The 14,145-nt window shown below is 46.7% G+C and overlaps 1 long non-coding RNA gene and 1 pseudogene across 1 annotated transcript in view; both read left to right on the plus strand.

The window, feature by feature from the left end:
* The first annotated feature begins 315 nt into the window (after positions 1-315).
* LOC141372624 (uncharacterized) overlaps positions 316-14,145 on the plus strand; it is a 31,145-nt gene continuing 17,315 nt past the window's right edge. Inside the window, exons 1-2 of the long non-coding RNA XR_012377963.1 lie at positions 316-439; positions 2,734-2,893. This is a non-coding gene — a long non-coding RNA (uncharacterized lncRNA). The remainder of the gene's footprint in view (positions 440-2,733; positions 2,894-14,145) is intronic.
* Positions 10,651-11,327, plus strand: LOC112835528 (oligosaccharyltransferase complex subunit OSTC-like; annotated as a pseudogene).

Genomic DNA, 14,145 nt, shown 5'->3' on the forward strand with positions numbered 1-14,145 from the left:
TGACTTTTTGTGGATTTGCTGTTGTTGTGTTGCTGTTGAACTTGAAGAACAGTTTGTTTTACTTAAATACCTTTTTTAAAAAAAATTTAAAGCAGGTTCTGCACCAATCGTGGGGCTCGAACACACAACCCTCTGAGATCGAGTCGAATGCTCTACTGACTGAGCCAGTCGCGCACTCCTGTTTGTTTTACTTAAGATGAAATAATTCAAAGTACTTTTCTTAGGCTCCGTGTTTCAAGGACTTGTTGAGTTTTCTGCATCACAGGTCACGCGGGCGACTATCCAGCTCGTGTCTAGCAACTGCCCTTGCGCCCCCAATTTCTGTGTCTGCCCCCGTGTGCTGTAGTGAGCGCACCCTGCAGTTTCACTTCTTACTTCGTTCTGCTGAGATAATTGCACATTTGGGGAATGGCATCTAAAATACCGCCGACAAAACACAGTAAGAGAAAGGTGACTCCTTAGGGTCCTTTTGTTAATTTAAGTCTTTATTTTGGCTTGCTTTCTCTCTGGCTTCTTATTTTATGTATTTATTCCTCAGGATTGGAGTAAATACATTTCTGGTCTCTCTTATTTGGGTGACCACAATTGGCTTAGTAATTCTATTATAACACCTCAAAGGCTTCTTTTGTTCCCACACACTGGATTTCTTTGCGTTGTTTATCTTTGTTGTGGGTTGTTGCTTCTCTGGCCCTACCCTTCTCAAATTGTCTACTGTTTGTACACAGGTTTCCTTCTGCACCTGGAATTGCTCGCTGAGACATCTGTGCTCTGCAGGCAAACGGGGAAGAGGCTGACATGGGAAACTGTCGCCTTCTCTCTTTCCAAGTGCGCTCGCATTTTTGTGACAGTTTGGGCTATGAACTGATTTCCTGGTGTTTGGCAGCACACCAGGATTGCTGAGGCACCCATCACACCCCCACACACAAGGAGATTTTTTTTGAAGAGTTGTGATTAAATCTCTCCCAGCTACCTCCCGTTTGCCTCTCATCTTTTCCTGGCTCCCCTGCTGCCTCCTGGGGGGGGGGGGGAGTTTTGAGTTTAAATGAGAAAGAATTATTTTCCAGGTTAGATTTTCCAAGGTAGCCGGCTGTTCAGCGGTGCTTGTTATCCCTTTAAAAAGGGGGTTTCTTATTTTGGAACTGAGAAAGAAGGGAGAATTCCATGGGAAAAAAAACAGTAAGGTTTAAAACACACCCACCCAAGTGTTCATTTAAATTTAGAAATATTCACACAGTATCATCCAATCACTCTTCCGTCTTAGATATTAGAGGCTGATCACCAATTAGTCTTGCTTGTTGCTTTGTCTGAACCTATCTCTGAAGGCTGGTTCTATGGGAGCGGTTGTCAAGGCAACCTGGACCACCAGGCTGGTTTCCTGAGTTGATCCTGCCGGTCTCCAGCTCTGGGAGCATGGTTGTGTGCTGGGGGCTTGGTTCCGCAGCTTAGTATAGTTTTTACTTTGATTAAAATGAATAATCATTTGGTAATTTGGGGAAATTTTTTACATCTTGTGATGAGGCATTGAAAAAAATGAGATTGTCATTTTGTTCACCAGCTGGGTTTTTTAATTGATGTGTCCCCGTAACGATTCAGTAATATTGTGTCCAATGTCACCCCTGAAGACTTTGATATGTGGATTTAACATGATGTCCTAATAAAAGTCCGAGTTAAGAAAACTACCTAGATTTTCAACTCTGCAAAGATGAATGTGGTCTAAATATTATTCACAGTCTCCATTTCTCTACTGATATCAATGTTAAGACTCAAGAAATGAGAAACTCCTCACCCTCTCAGTATAAATTTTTAAATATTTCAGCATAGCTTTGAGATTTTATTTTTTCTTAAGCCATTGTCGTCTAATGTAAGGGTTTTAAAACAGATAATTTCCCATTTGTTTTGTTTAGGGACAATCCATAATACTCTATGATTTGGCTCTATTCTGAACTTAGCTATTCCCTAAAGTCATCTTTTAAATGAAACAAGGAACTTGGAAAAATAGTTTTTTTCCCAATACAGTAAGAAATTAGTAGATCAACTTTCCTAGCTCAGCAACTTTGTACTAGTCTTGTACTAACAAAATTATTCGGGAGCATACAGAGATGAATATGACTCAGTCCCTGCCTCAAAAGACTTGTGGTCTATGGGGTGCCTGGCTGGCTCACTCAATAGAGCAAGAGTCGGTGACTCTTGATCTTGGGGTTGTGAGTTTAAGCCCCATGTTGGGTGTAGATCTTATGTGAAAAAAAAAAAGCGTATGGTCTACTGGAGGAGACAAAATCTGTATTTGTTCATTCAATAAGTATTTATTGAGCATTCATTATGTACCAGGAATGATGCCAAGTCTTAGAGAGAGTGTTTAAAAAACCAAGATATTCATGATCCCTCTTCTCATGACATTTACACGCTAGCCAGGAAGAAGTAATTATAGTACAAATTAAAATAAGGGGAAATACAAGAAAGACTTCAGAGAGAATCTGATGTGGCAGGCTTTAAGGAATGAGTGGGAGTGTGCTAGGTTTGCAAGGAAGGTAGATGTGCCCTAGATAGAGAGCCTAGTGGATGAAAAGAACAGAGGCACGAAATGGCAGGGTGTGATTGAGGAACTGCACTGTGTATTGCTAGATCATAGCATGCAGGCAAAGTGGGGTGGGAGATGAGCTACCGAGCTGTTCCTGCAGCCAGAGGGTGGGAGGTCTTATATGCAATAATAAAGGGTTTGTGTTCTTCTTGCAGCCAGTGAAAGCCACTGAGCCACGTAAGTCACTGACAGCAGCGTGAAGGATGAATTGGAGAGGCAGGCGTGGAGGTTGGCAGACCAACGAGTGTGCTAGTGGTCCAGGCCAAGCCTGATGCACAGACAGGACAGTCAGGATGCCGTGGAGATGTTTATCAGGTAGGACCGTGGAGATCTGACCATCTGCCCACAGGCGCAAGGAGAGGGGGCGTGCACTTCGGGTCCCAAGAAGGAGAGGAGAACAGATTTAGGAGGTGGGGGATGTGGTGGGGGAGTGGGGGAGAGCTGCCCACCAGCCACCAGCTGAGCCGCAAGCACAAGGCTCTGGGACACTCACATGCCACTGCTGTCTTGACCCTTAAGTCTCGGTCCTCATTCTCACTTTCCCTGGCCCGGGCCCGCTGCCGTGATCTGCTAACTGGTCTGGTCCCGGCTTCAGCTCCAGTCTCTCTTCTGTGAACCTCTCCCACAACTGAAATGCGAATCTGTCGGGTGCTGATTAATTCCTTCCATGACACTTGATGTTTCCTGATTAATTCCTTTCGTGGCCCACACCTAGCTGTCATGCGATAAAGGTCAAGCTTTCAGCACAGCCCAGGAGCCCTCTGTAAGTGGCCTTGCCTACGTCACAAAGCATCCCTAGCTCACATATTTTGCTCACACACCAGCCACACCAACCCCCTTGCAGCTCCCTGACCTCACTGTGCTGTTTTCTGCCCTGCTATTGCTTCTTACTTCTAGGGTTGAAGAAGTAGGAGCAAATGGGCTAACTAGTGAGGCCAGGACCTGGAGGAAAGAGAAAGCAAGCAGTCAGGGACCCGGGAAGAAAGGCCTGGAGAGAGCCTCTATTGGCGTTTTAGGAGAGGCATTTGGTTTGCAGGGGACGTGGGTAAACGTGTGGGTGGTTGAACGGGCAGGGAGTTGAATGCAGAGGGAACACTGCTGGCTCAGGGCCATTTCCGCCAGACAGAAGATCCCTCTGATGGGCAATTTCGGCTCAAGGACTTTCCCATGACCTGACCCAGATTTCCTCAGAATGATGCTGCAGTCGGAGGCTCTTTCTTCTCAATCCTTCCCACTTTCCTTTCACAGGTGTTAGATCTGTGTCCTGGTTTGAAGCTTCTCCTCAATTCCTCCTGCTCCCCTCTCTTTACCTTCACAGGCATTTCTCTCAGTAAATGTCTTATCTACCTAATTCCATCTTGGTGTTTGGCTCTCTGAGGACCCAAAAGAAAATCAAGAAATAACCACATCTGGAGGTGAGGGACACTAGTGGAGGACCACTGAACTTCATTTGTCACCTAAAAAGATCCAGTCACTGATATGATAGGAATGGATCTTAGCATTTTGGAAGTTTCTCAAAGAATATTTTGAAGAATATTACAGTCATACTTCGCCTTTCCATCGTTTCTTCCCCCTCCTAAAAATGCTGCATGAACAATAGGACCAAATTTCTGAATCCCACAGGAATAGATACAATCTGATCATAAGCGTGTTTTTTGACAAAAGGCCACAATTGTTGAAATTAGAGCGGCCCTAGAAAATGTAGGCTTGATGTTCAAGTTCTCTATGACTTATGCTTTTCATGACAAAGTTGATTTTGTTTTTAGGGTTTTGTGGCACTCATCCTGTCTTAAGAGAATTAGAAAAGGTGTGGAGTGTTGCACGTATCGGGGAATTTCTCACCGAGATGTCTCCCAAAAGTGTGTTGGACATCCCACGCCCCCCACCTAGGCAATTCAGGGTCATCCCGCCTACAGAGGACCCCCGATTCTTCATCTCCTCTCCTGTAGAGTGTAGATTGGCCCAGAAAGGCCAAGTAGCCCAGTTCCCAGTTAGTAACAAGTTTAGGTTCCAAGGTTTATGATTAGACTTCGGGCCTTTCTGATGCTATTTTTGCCTCACCGCTTCCGTGACTTTGGACGTTTCTTCCAAATGATGTGGATTAAACGCACTTTCCTAAGGTTCTGTTGAGAAAAGCCAGACACCCGCACTTCTTATTACTGAGGCTTCTTGTTCCCCAGCATCCCGCAGGGTCTCCCCATCTCTCCAGCTTTCCCTGTTGTCTTAGGATCCCATGCCCAGGCCTGGCTGAGTGGGGGGGGGGGGGCATGGATATGGATGGTGAGGAAATGCAGGTGGGGAAGCTGGGAGGGACCAGGGATGGGGGGCTCAGGTTCATTTCTCTTGGTCTGCAATCATAGGCAGGGCAGCGCCCTGGAGGGGCTCTGGGGCTTCTCCTCCCCAAGTCAGTATGTGAACTCATGTGAAAATCCACTCAATGAATATCAAGGTGTCTCAGTTAGGGGCCTGGTAGGGAAGAGGTGCTATGGTCAAATAGAGTCATTTGGGGAGGGTTTTGAAAAGGCACGTGTTAGTTGGATTGCCCAGGTAGCAGATGCTGGAGTTGGGGGTGTCATTGATTTGTGGGGGATTATGCCCGTGGAAGATAAAAGGGGGAAAGCAGGAATGAACTGGGAGAGCCTTCACTAGCAGATGAAAGAAAGGAAAGAAGCACAATTGGGCAGGGGAGCCTTTGCACATGACTCAGAGCCGGCCCAAGAGGGCCTGGGAGCCAGGACTGCCAGTTAGTGGAGTCTCTCTTACTGGGCCAAAGTGGCCAGGCCCTGGTGCCCACCATGCTCGGTCATGGGCTAGGGTTGCTCGGGAAGTGTGGCAAAACAACAAACAAACAAACAAACATGTTCTGAAGCTTGAAGGAAGTCAGTTAACCATGATTTTGTTTGGGAACAGCAAGTTCTTTCTTAAGAGAAGATCTGACAGATGCACCTCCACGACGGTCTTACGGGCTACTCACACCAGCCCCAGGGTGAGTGTGGAGCAACCACAAGCAAGAGCATAGAGTCGGTCAAAGCACCATGACCCCCCCTTAGCTCCAAGGACAGAGACGGGGGCATGACTGTCAGCTGAGGTAGCAGCCAGCCTGCAGGGAGGGAATCTGGGAATAAACACTTGGACCATCCCCTCCTCCCTCTGTGCTCAGGGTGCTCCCCATCCTCCATGCCCTGCCTGGACCACGCTCTCTCCTCCCTCTGTGCTCAGGGTGCTCCCCATCCTCCATGCCCCGCTTGGACCACCCCCTCCTCCCTCTGTGCTCAGGGTGCTCCCCCGTCTTCCATGCCCTGCCTGGACCACCCTCTCTCCTCCCTCTGTGCTCAGGGTGCTCCCCATCCTCCATGCCCTGCCTGGACCACGTTCTCTCCTCCCTCTGTGCTCAGGGTGCTCCCCATCCTCCATGCCCCGCTTGGACCACCCTCTCTCCTCCCTCTGTGCTCAGGGTGCTCCCCATCCTCCATGCCCCGCCTGGACCATGCTCTCTCCTCCCTCCATGCTCTGGGTGCTCCCCATCCTCCATGCCCCACCTGGACCACCTCCTCCTCCCTCCATGCTCTGGGTGCTCCCCATCCTCCATGCCTTGCCTGGACCACCCTCTCTCCTCCCTCCATGCTAAGGGTGCTCCCCATCCTCCAGGCCCTGCCAGCTCACTGATATGATGCATGCCCGGCAGTCTCTGAGCAGAGCACAGACGGAGGGGCAAACAAAAAGTGCTGAGCATCCAAGGGCAGCCACAGAGGAGAAAGAAAGTCTTTAAGGGAGAGCAAATGGAGCCTTGGAGAAAGCAGGAGTCAGGGGAAGAGGTTGCCTTGCGGGCTTCTCCCAGCTGTCTGCCTCCCCGAGTCACTGGAGCTTCCACACGATCGCTCCCCACCCCCTCAGCAGCTCCTCTTGCAAAGCCGGGGCCTTAGGAACAAGTGATATGGAGTAATTTATTGGAGATGGAGGAAGGGAGGGCAGGAAGGGAGGAGAGAGAGAGAGAGAAAGAGAGAGAAGGGGAAGAGGGAAGGAGGGGGAGGGAAAAGGGAAATAGGAGAAGGAGGAAGGAGGAAGGATGAAGAGGAGGAGGAGGAAGAGAGAGGAGGGGGGAGGGGGCCAGAGCGAGGCAAGAGAGGAGAGAGAGGGATTGAGAGTACTTGCTCGCAGGCATCACACACAGGCACACGGCACACACTCTGTTCTACCTTTTTAGCTCTCACGTGGGAGCTAAGGAAGGGACCCGAATCTGAAACCAGCGAAGGTCCTGGCCTCCTTATAAACTTGCCCATGCCATCCAAACTCCCCAGTTCTGCCCCCGTCCGAGGCCGAGGCCGCGGGGCTTTGTAGAGTGCCTGTGGCCCCGCAGGTCTTTCTTAGCACTTCCTGCGAGGGCTCCCTGGCACCAGCTCACTTTCCCCGGCTGCCTGCAGGCATTTATCTTGTGACGTTACTTCAGAGACACTCACGGCCACAGGAAACATTACTTCTGCTTCCAAGGAGTGGACAATGCTGGGCAAATTACTTTTGGCAGCAAGCAGTTAAGATAATTTTTTAATGAGACAGGGCCTCAGCCCGTGGTGTGTTCAAGACAGGCCCGCTGGAGCTGAACCCGGAACTGACAGATGGTTTCTGTCCTAACTTAGTTTGACTGAGTGAGACATTTGATTTGAGCTTCTATTAAAGGGAAGTAATGTATTTAATTGTTTGATGACGCTTGGCCTATTTTCAGGAAAAGAACGTGACTCTTTTTGTCTATAACACTGACCACCGCCCCCTGCCGCCCCCCATGTAATATGTCCAAATTCTTAAGTGCCGACTTAGGATTTACTAAGCCACTTATTTGTCTACAACATTTAGCAAAGTAATTGTGGACAAAATGTCCAATTGACGTGATTGTACTTGGACAGTGGGGTGGGAGACAGGGGTGGTTTGATTTCTTCCCTTCCGGACGAATTTGTATCCTTCTTAAAAGTCAGAGGTAATATCCATTTATCTCCCCGCAATACTCCATCCTATGCCTTCCCCATAGCGGGAGCTAAGTAAATTCCTGTTGACGGCCAAGAAGAAAAAGGGCAAAATGGTCTTTGGTGCTGTTTTCTGTCGGGAAGGTGATGTGATGTGATGTTTTGATGTGATGGTTTGAAGGCACTTGTCTCCACGGAGTCACTGACAGTGTGAAATGAAGAGAAAGACCCCGGGGGAGAAGAGGCTTAACTTAATCACCCCTTTAACGAGTCTCTCTCCGTACACAGTCCCGTTCTGAGGTGTTGGGAGTCAGGACTTCAACGGGTGGATTTGAGGGGACACAATTCAGCCCCTAACACCGTCTTTGCCTGTTTCACTCCTTAGCATGATGTTGTTCTTGTGGCTTAGGGGGCGACCCCTCAGAAGGGACGGGCAGCTTTCTGACTCTGACCATCTCAGAGCGGCTCTGTGATTGGACAGTCCTCACAAATGTAGGGGTACCTCGTGCCCGCCACCACATGTGCTTCTGAAAAGTTGGGGAAGATATTTTTTTAAAGATTTTATTTATTTATTTATTTGAGAGAGAGCACAGGTGTGTGGGGGGGGGGGGGGGGGGCAGGAGCAGAGGGAGAGAGACGATCCCAAGCCCACTCCCTGCTGAGCGTGGAGCCCAGACACGGGGCTTGATCTCAGGACCCCGAGATCACGACCTGAGCCAAAATCAAAAGTTGGACGCTTAACAGACTGAGCCACCCAGGCACTCCAAAAGTTGGGGAAGACTTTTAAAACTTGGGGCATGTTTTCTTTTTTTAAGATTTTATTTATTTATTTATTTATTTATTTATTTATTTATTTATTTGAGAGAGAGACAGAGAGCAGGAAGGGGTGAAGGGGAGGGGGAGGAAGAGAATCTCAAGCAGATTCTCCGAAAAGCACGGAGCTTGATCCTATGACCCCTGAGATCATGACCTGAGCTGAAATCAAGAGTTGGATGCTTAACCAACTGAGCTTCCCAGGTGCCCTAAAGGCTGAGGCATGATTTCAAAGCCTGTTTATGAAAGGAAACCTGCACCAAATACTTTTGTAAAATTAAGAATTATCTTCTAATTTTGGAAGTTTGCATTGCTGGGTCAACTGTTGCTGAAAGTAGGGTTTGCATGTATTCATAAACAATGACAGCTCAACAAATATTTTGGAGGTCCTGCTTCCAAGCTTTCTGCTGGGAGCTCACAGCACAACTGCGCCCAAGACACATATGGGCTTGCCTGCCTGGAGTGTCACATTTAACAGGGCAAACAAAAGAATGAGTTACAAAGATGAGACACAGCGATGCTAAAGAGGGTTTATTTCCGTAATGCACTACATGGTACCTATCCACCCATCCATCCATCCATCCATCCATCCCTCCATCCCTCCCTCCACCCTTCCATTCATTCATTCAGTAACACTTATGGAGCACCTCTCATCTCTCAGGCCCTGTGGATTGGGAAACACTTGGTGATTAAGACCAGCATGCTTTGCATGACTCTTAAATGTGAGCTGTGAATTCTTTGTGCATTGTTTTTAGAGGCAGTTGTAATAGATTTATAAAATCAAGCCAAGTATAGCCCAAACTAGGTGTAGTTGGGGAAAATACTTTTCTTTTTTTTAAGATTTTATTTATTTATTTGATAGAGAGAGAGAGACAGTGAGAGAGGGAACACAAGCAGGGGGAGTGGGAGAGGGAGAAGCAGACTTCCTGCCCAGCAGGGAGCCTGATGCGGGGCTTGATCCCAGGACCCTGGGATCATGACGGGGAGCTGAAGGCAGATGCTTAACCACTGAGCCACTCAGGCACCCCGGGAAAATACTTTTCTGATGAAGAGTTTTTTCTTTTCCTTTTTTTGGGGGTCATTCTTTTTTTCTAAAGGTGGTGTGTTGAGCAAAATTTCAGCTACTCGAGGTGTTTTTGCAGACTGGTTTGCTGAGGTCCTATGGTATTGCCAGTGGTCTTTCAAGTCTGATGTGCTTTCATTGATTTCTTTTTTGATGCAAAAGAAATTATTAAGATGTGCTACAATGAGCGGTCTAGAAATTGCACTAAAGAATGTTCTTCTCAATTAAAATAACCCATAAGCACTATGTATACGAGCCAGGAACACTCATCTATTTAGAGTGGGAAAACCAAGTGAGATGGGGATAGCAAAAAAATAGATAAATATGCATACTTTCCAAAGAGTAATTATATTTTTACACTTCTTCAAGCTGTCCCATTTTCTCTTTCTTCTGTGGCAGTGCTGAATTTAAAGCAAATGGAAAAACAACAGACTGAATGTAACAATAAAATACATTATATCAATCAGATGAACAAGGCAAGCTTGTTGGGAAGGTTTAAATTATCTCTGTGCACACTTCTAACACAGAGTGTGGAAATTTGGCAGCCAAATCATGATGGCATGGGATGGTTAGTGACCTTATTTTGAAGCATGTTATTGTTTCCAAGGTTTATAATGCTGGAATTTCCTGGACGCAGCAATATTCAATTTAAGGACATCTCTCAAATGGAAACTTAAAACCAAAACAATACAAGGCAAAACAAAAATAAAAAAAAAAACCCTGCGATTGTTGTGAAATATTTAGCCATTGCAGTGACATTCCAGGAATATCAACCAGCCTCAGTGAATTACCCGTCATGTCATCGGCCACCCTAACACTCAGGATTCTGCTTTCCCACCTACAAATGTTTACTTTGCTTCGACAGAGGCAATTTTCTAAGTTATACTGTGGCCTGCAGTCTCTTCCTCTTTTTTTTTTTTTATAAAGATACAACATTGAGATGGCTTCCAGCCACGTTTTACATGGGTAGAGCAGAATCTAGGGTTTTCTAAGCTTGCTTGCTATTGATTCCTGTGGTCTTGGATCGAAGAAGGGACCTAAGCAATCATTTGTTCCAGATGTGACATATTATAGATGAAGAAGTGGAAGTTTTGCACATTTTTCCTTAGGCTGTTGGTCTACCAACAAAGTAACAATCTAACCATCCCTGGGTTGTGTAGATGTAGGCCAAGGAGCCAAATAATGTAAACAAAACCACATCAAAATGGCCTGTCCAGAGGGCCGCCCCTGCCACCACCAAGATGGAGACTTTGTACGGGGTCCTGTTCTTAGTGCTCGAATGCCCAATCTGACCCCAAAGAAGCCTCCCTGGGGGCACATGGCTTCTGCCATGATGGTATATGTGCTGGTGGTGGGGTCTTAAGTCCTCATCACTGGAGGAATAACTTATGATGTTATTGTTGAACCTCCAAGTGTTGGCTTTATGACTGATGAACATGGACATCAGAGACCAGTAGCTTTCTTGGCCCACAGAGGAACTGGACAATATATTATGGAAGGATTCATGTCCAGCTTCCTATTTACAATGGGAGGTTTATGTTTCTTAATCCTGGACTAATCAAATGTACCAAACATTCCAACATTCCAAAACTCAATAGATTTCTTCTTCTATTCATTGGATTTGTCTGTGCCCTATGGAGTTTTTTCATGGCTAGAGTATTCATGAGAATGGAACTGCAGGGCTATCTGTTGGGTTCAAATGCCTTTTCAGAAGAAATCAGTGGATATTGGATTTGCTCCTGTTAATGAAGTTTTAAAGGCTGCCCCAAGCCTGTGATGTGAAATATGGAAAAGAGTGAAAAGCAGCAGAAAAGAAGCATCTAGTGAAAACATAGGAGCATGTTGACACTTGAACTAGAATGTCTTCTTGGTATCAAAGAGATAAGCTTATTCACAGTATTTTTTCCTGTTGGCCTATGCTGATGTACCAATGATGTTAAGTGGCATTTTCTTCTTAGTTTTTAATGTCTTAGAGAATATATACTCTATTTCTACAACTATAATATTGAATACAGTGATTATTTTTTACAGCTCCCTTAACATTTCTTGGAGATGACATTTCTGACTTTGAAAAATTAATGTAAAATCAGGAAGCGAGATCCCATAAGCTGAAAACTCTGGACAGATGATCAGCTTTACTTATGGTGCTTTGCCTTTAAACAGAATGTGTGACAGTACATTATCTCAGACAGATATGCAAGACTCTTTCCTACACAATAAGATGTATGAAAGGAGCAGAAATAAATAAATTTTCTAATTAAAAAAAAAATAGCCTGTCCATTTCGGTGTCATGAAACTGATCCTGGCTTCAAATAGACTAAAAAGGTGGTTGGAAAGAGTCCAATATATTATTGCTTAAAAATTCCCCACATAGGTCTTCACTTTTAAAATAGTGATCTGAGATGCGCCTGGGTGGCTCAGTTGGTTAAGCATCTGCCTTCGGCTCAGGTCATGATCTCAGGGTCCTGGGATTGAGCCCCACATTGCGGGGCTCCCTGCTCAGCGGGGAGTCTGCTTTTCCCTCTCCCTCTGCCCCTTCCCCCTGATCATGCTTTTTCTCTCTCACTCTCAAATAAATAAATAAAATCTTAAAAATAAAATAAAATAGGGGCGCCTGGGTGGCTCAGTCGTTAAGCGTCTGCCTTTGGCTCAGGTCATGGTCCCAGGGTCCTGGGATCGAGCCCCTCATCGAGCTCCCTGCTCCATGGGGAGCCTGCTTCCCTCCCTCTCCCACTCCCCCTGCTTGTGTTCCCTCTCTCGCTGTGTCTATCAAATAAATAAATAAAAATCTAAAAAAAAAAAATTGGGGGATAAAAATACGACCGTGCCTTGCTCCAGCGGGACCTGGTTACTTTGTACATCGACAGCACAGAGTTTGGCGGCTCTGCCCAGCAGCTGGTGCTTCTATCAGAAAAGCAACTTTGGAGATTTCTCTCAGTGACATAAGTGGCCCTGCAGAGAATCAAACAAGGAGAGGGTGGGGACATCGATTTAATCAATTCTGAGTTGCAGGGATTTGAACCGGTGGTCTGAGGCCAAGTCATCTTTTTTTGCATAGTAACTGTAGGTTTAGGAGCAGTAAGGAAGGGTAGTGTCTTGGGGCAGAGGCTCCCCGGCCATAGCTAACTGGGGCTGGGGTCTGTGGGTCTCTTCCTCTTGAATCCGTGGGAAGTCGAGGCAGCCTGAGGCTGACTGCTCGGCCAGGTGCCCAGGCAGAGGACAAAAGCAAGTGAGAAGGCTGTCACAGAGCCACAGTCGCTTCTTGCTGCCTGGCGGCGGCGGGGGAGGTGGGAGAGGGAGGGCAGAGGCAACACTTTCCTTCCTCTTGCTTCTGACTTGCAAATTTAGAAGTCAGGAACATTCCACCGGGGCAGGGAGGGGCGGGATAGTTTTGAACTCTACCAATCTTGGGGAGAACAGGAGAGGAGTTTCCAGGTCATTTATAGCACTTCCTTGACGTTGAGAAAAGGGAAGGAAAGGATTTTTTTTTTAAAGATTTTATTTATTCATTTAAGACACAGAGATACAGAGAGAGAGAGAGAGAGAGAGAGAGAGAGAGAGAAAGCATGAGGAGGGGGAGAGGCAGAGGCAGAGGGAGAAGCAGGCTCCCTGCTGAGCCAGGAGCCCAACGGGGGCTCGATCTCAGGACCCTGGGATCATGACCTGAGCCAAAGGCAGACACTTAACCATCTGGGCCACCCAGGCTCCCCGGAAGGAAAGGATTTTCATGAATACCCTAAACTAAAAATGGTGGGGGGGAAGGATTATAAAGGTTAGGGTACTTCTTTCCTTCTTTGTTTTTCACATGAGCAGCCACTGAGAACTCTACTGGCTTCCATTGTCTTCTGTAATTGAGGACAGGAGTGAAAGGGATAAATGAATGTCACATAATCCGTGAAGCTCATTCTCATCCAGTAGGTTCAGCCTCGTCCCTCTCCCAGTCTTGTCTCCCAGCTCCTGAGGAGGAGAAAAAAATGAGCTGTGGGAAGCCTGGGTGACTCTGCAAGTGGGGCTTGTCCTCTGATGGAAGCCAAGGATCAGAGGGAAGCTCAGGGCCCTGCCAGTGTGTGGGGCTTTTCCACACAGGGGAAAATGACTCCTACAGGGATACCTGGGCAGGACGATCCAATCCAGCCGGGTTCCTTTATGGAAGGGCTCGCTGAGGCTCCAGGAGACAGAGCCTTTGTAGGGGAGGCAGAACTTTCCCTCCAGCCTCTGAGGGTCAGGCTGGGCCTGAGAATTCAGTTGACAGATTAGTGGGAGAGACACCTACAGAGTTTATTATTTACATGTTCATGGGAGCCTTCACGGGAAAATGAAGCCCCCCAAAGTGGTTGGGCCCAAGTGTTTACATGCCAGACTGGACTAAGAGTACTAATTGTGAAAGTACCAAAAATATATGGGGAAGCTAAAGGGAGATAAGGGTTACTTGCAAACCCTTGTTAGCACTGATTCTATTGGTACCTTCTCTGTCTCTGGTGATAAGGATATTTCTTCCCCCCTGGTACAGAGGGCAGCTCTCACATGGGAGTTGCATTTCCTGCTTTCAGGAAGAAAAAGGGAGGTCAGAGGGTCCTTCTTGCATCTGCTGTTTCCAAGTGCCTGCCTGCCTTTCTTTCTTTCTCTTTCTTTCTTTCTTTTTCTTTCTTTCTCTTTCTTCCTTCCTTCCTTCCTTTTCTTTCTTTTCTTTTTCTTTCTTTCTTTCTTTCTTTCTTTCTTTCTTTCTTTCTTTCTTT

This window comes from Callorhinus ursinus, unplaced genomic scaffold (genome assembly GCF_003265705.2).
Source record: "Callorhinus ursinus isolate GAN/ISIS: 27379988/994484 unplaced genomic scaffold, GSC_fseal_2.0 scaffold4, whole genome shotgun sequence".
NCBI classification, from domain to species: Eukaryota; Metazoa; Chordata; class Mammalia; order Carnivora; family Otariidae; genus Callorhinus; species Callorhinus ursinus.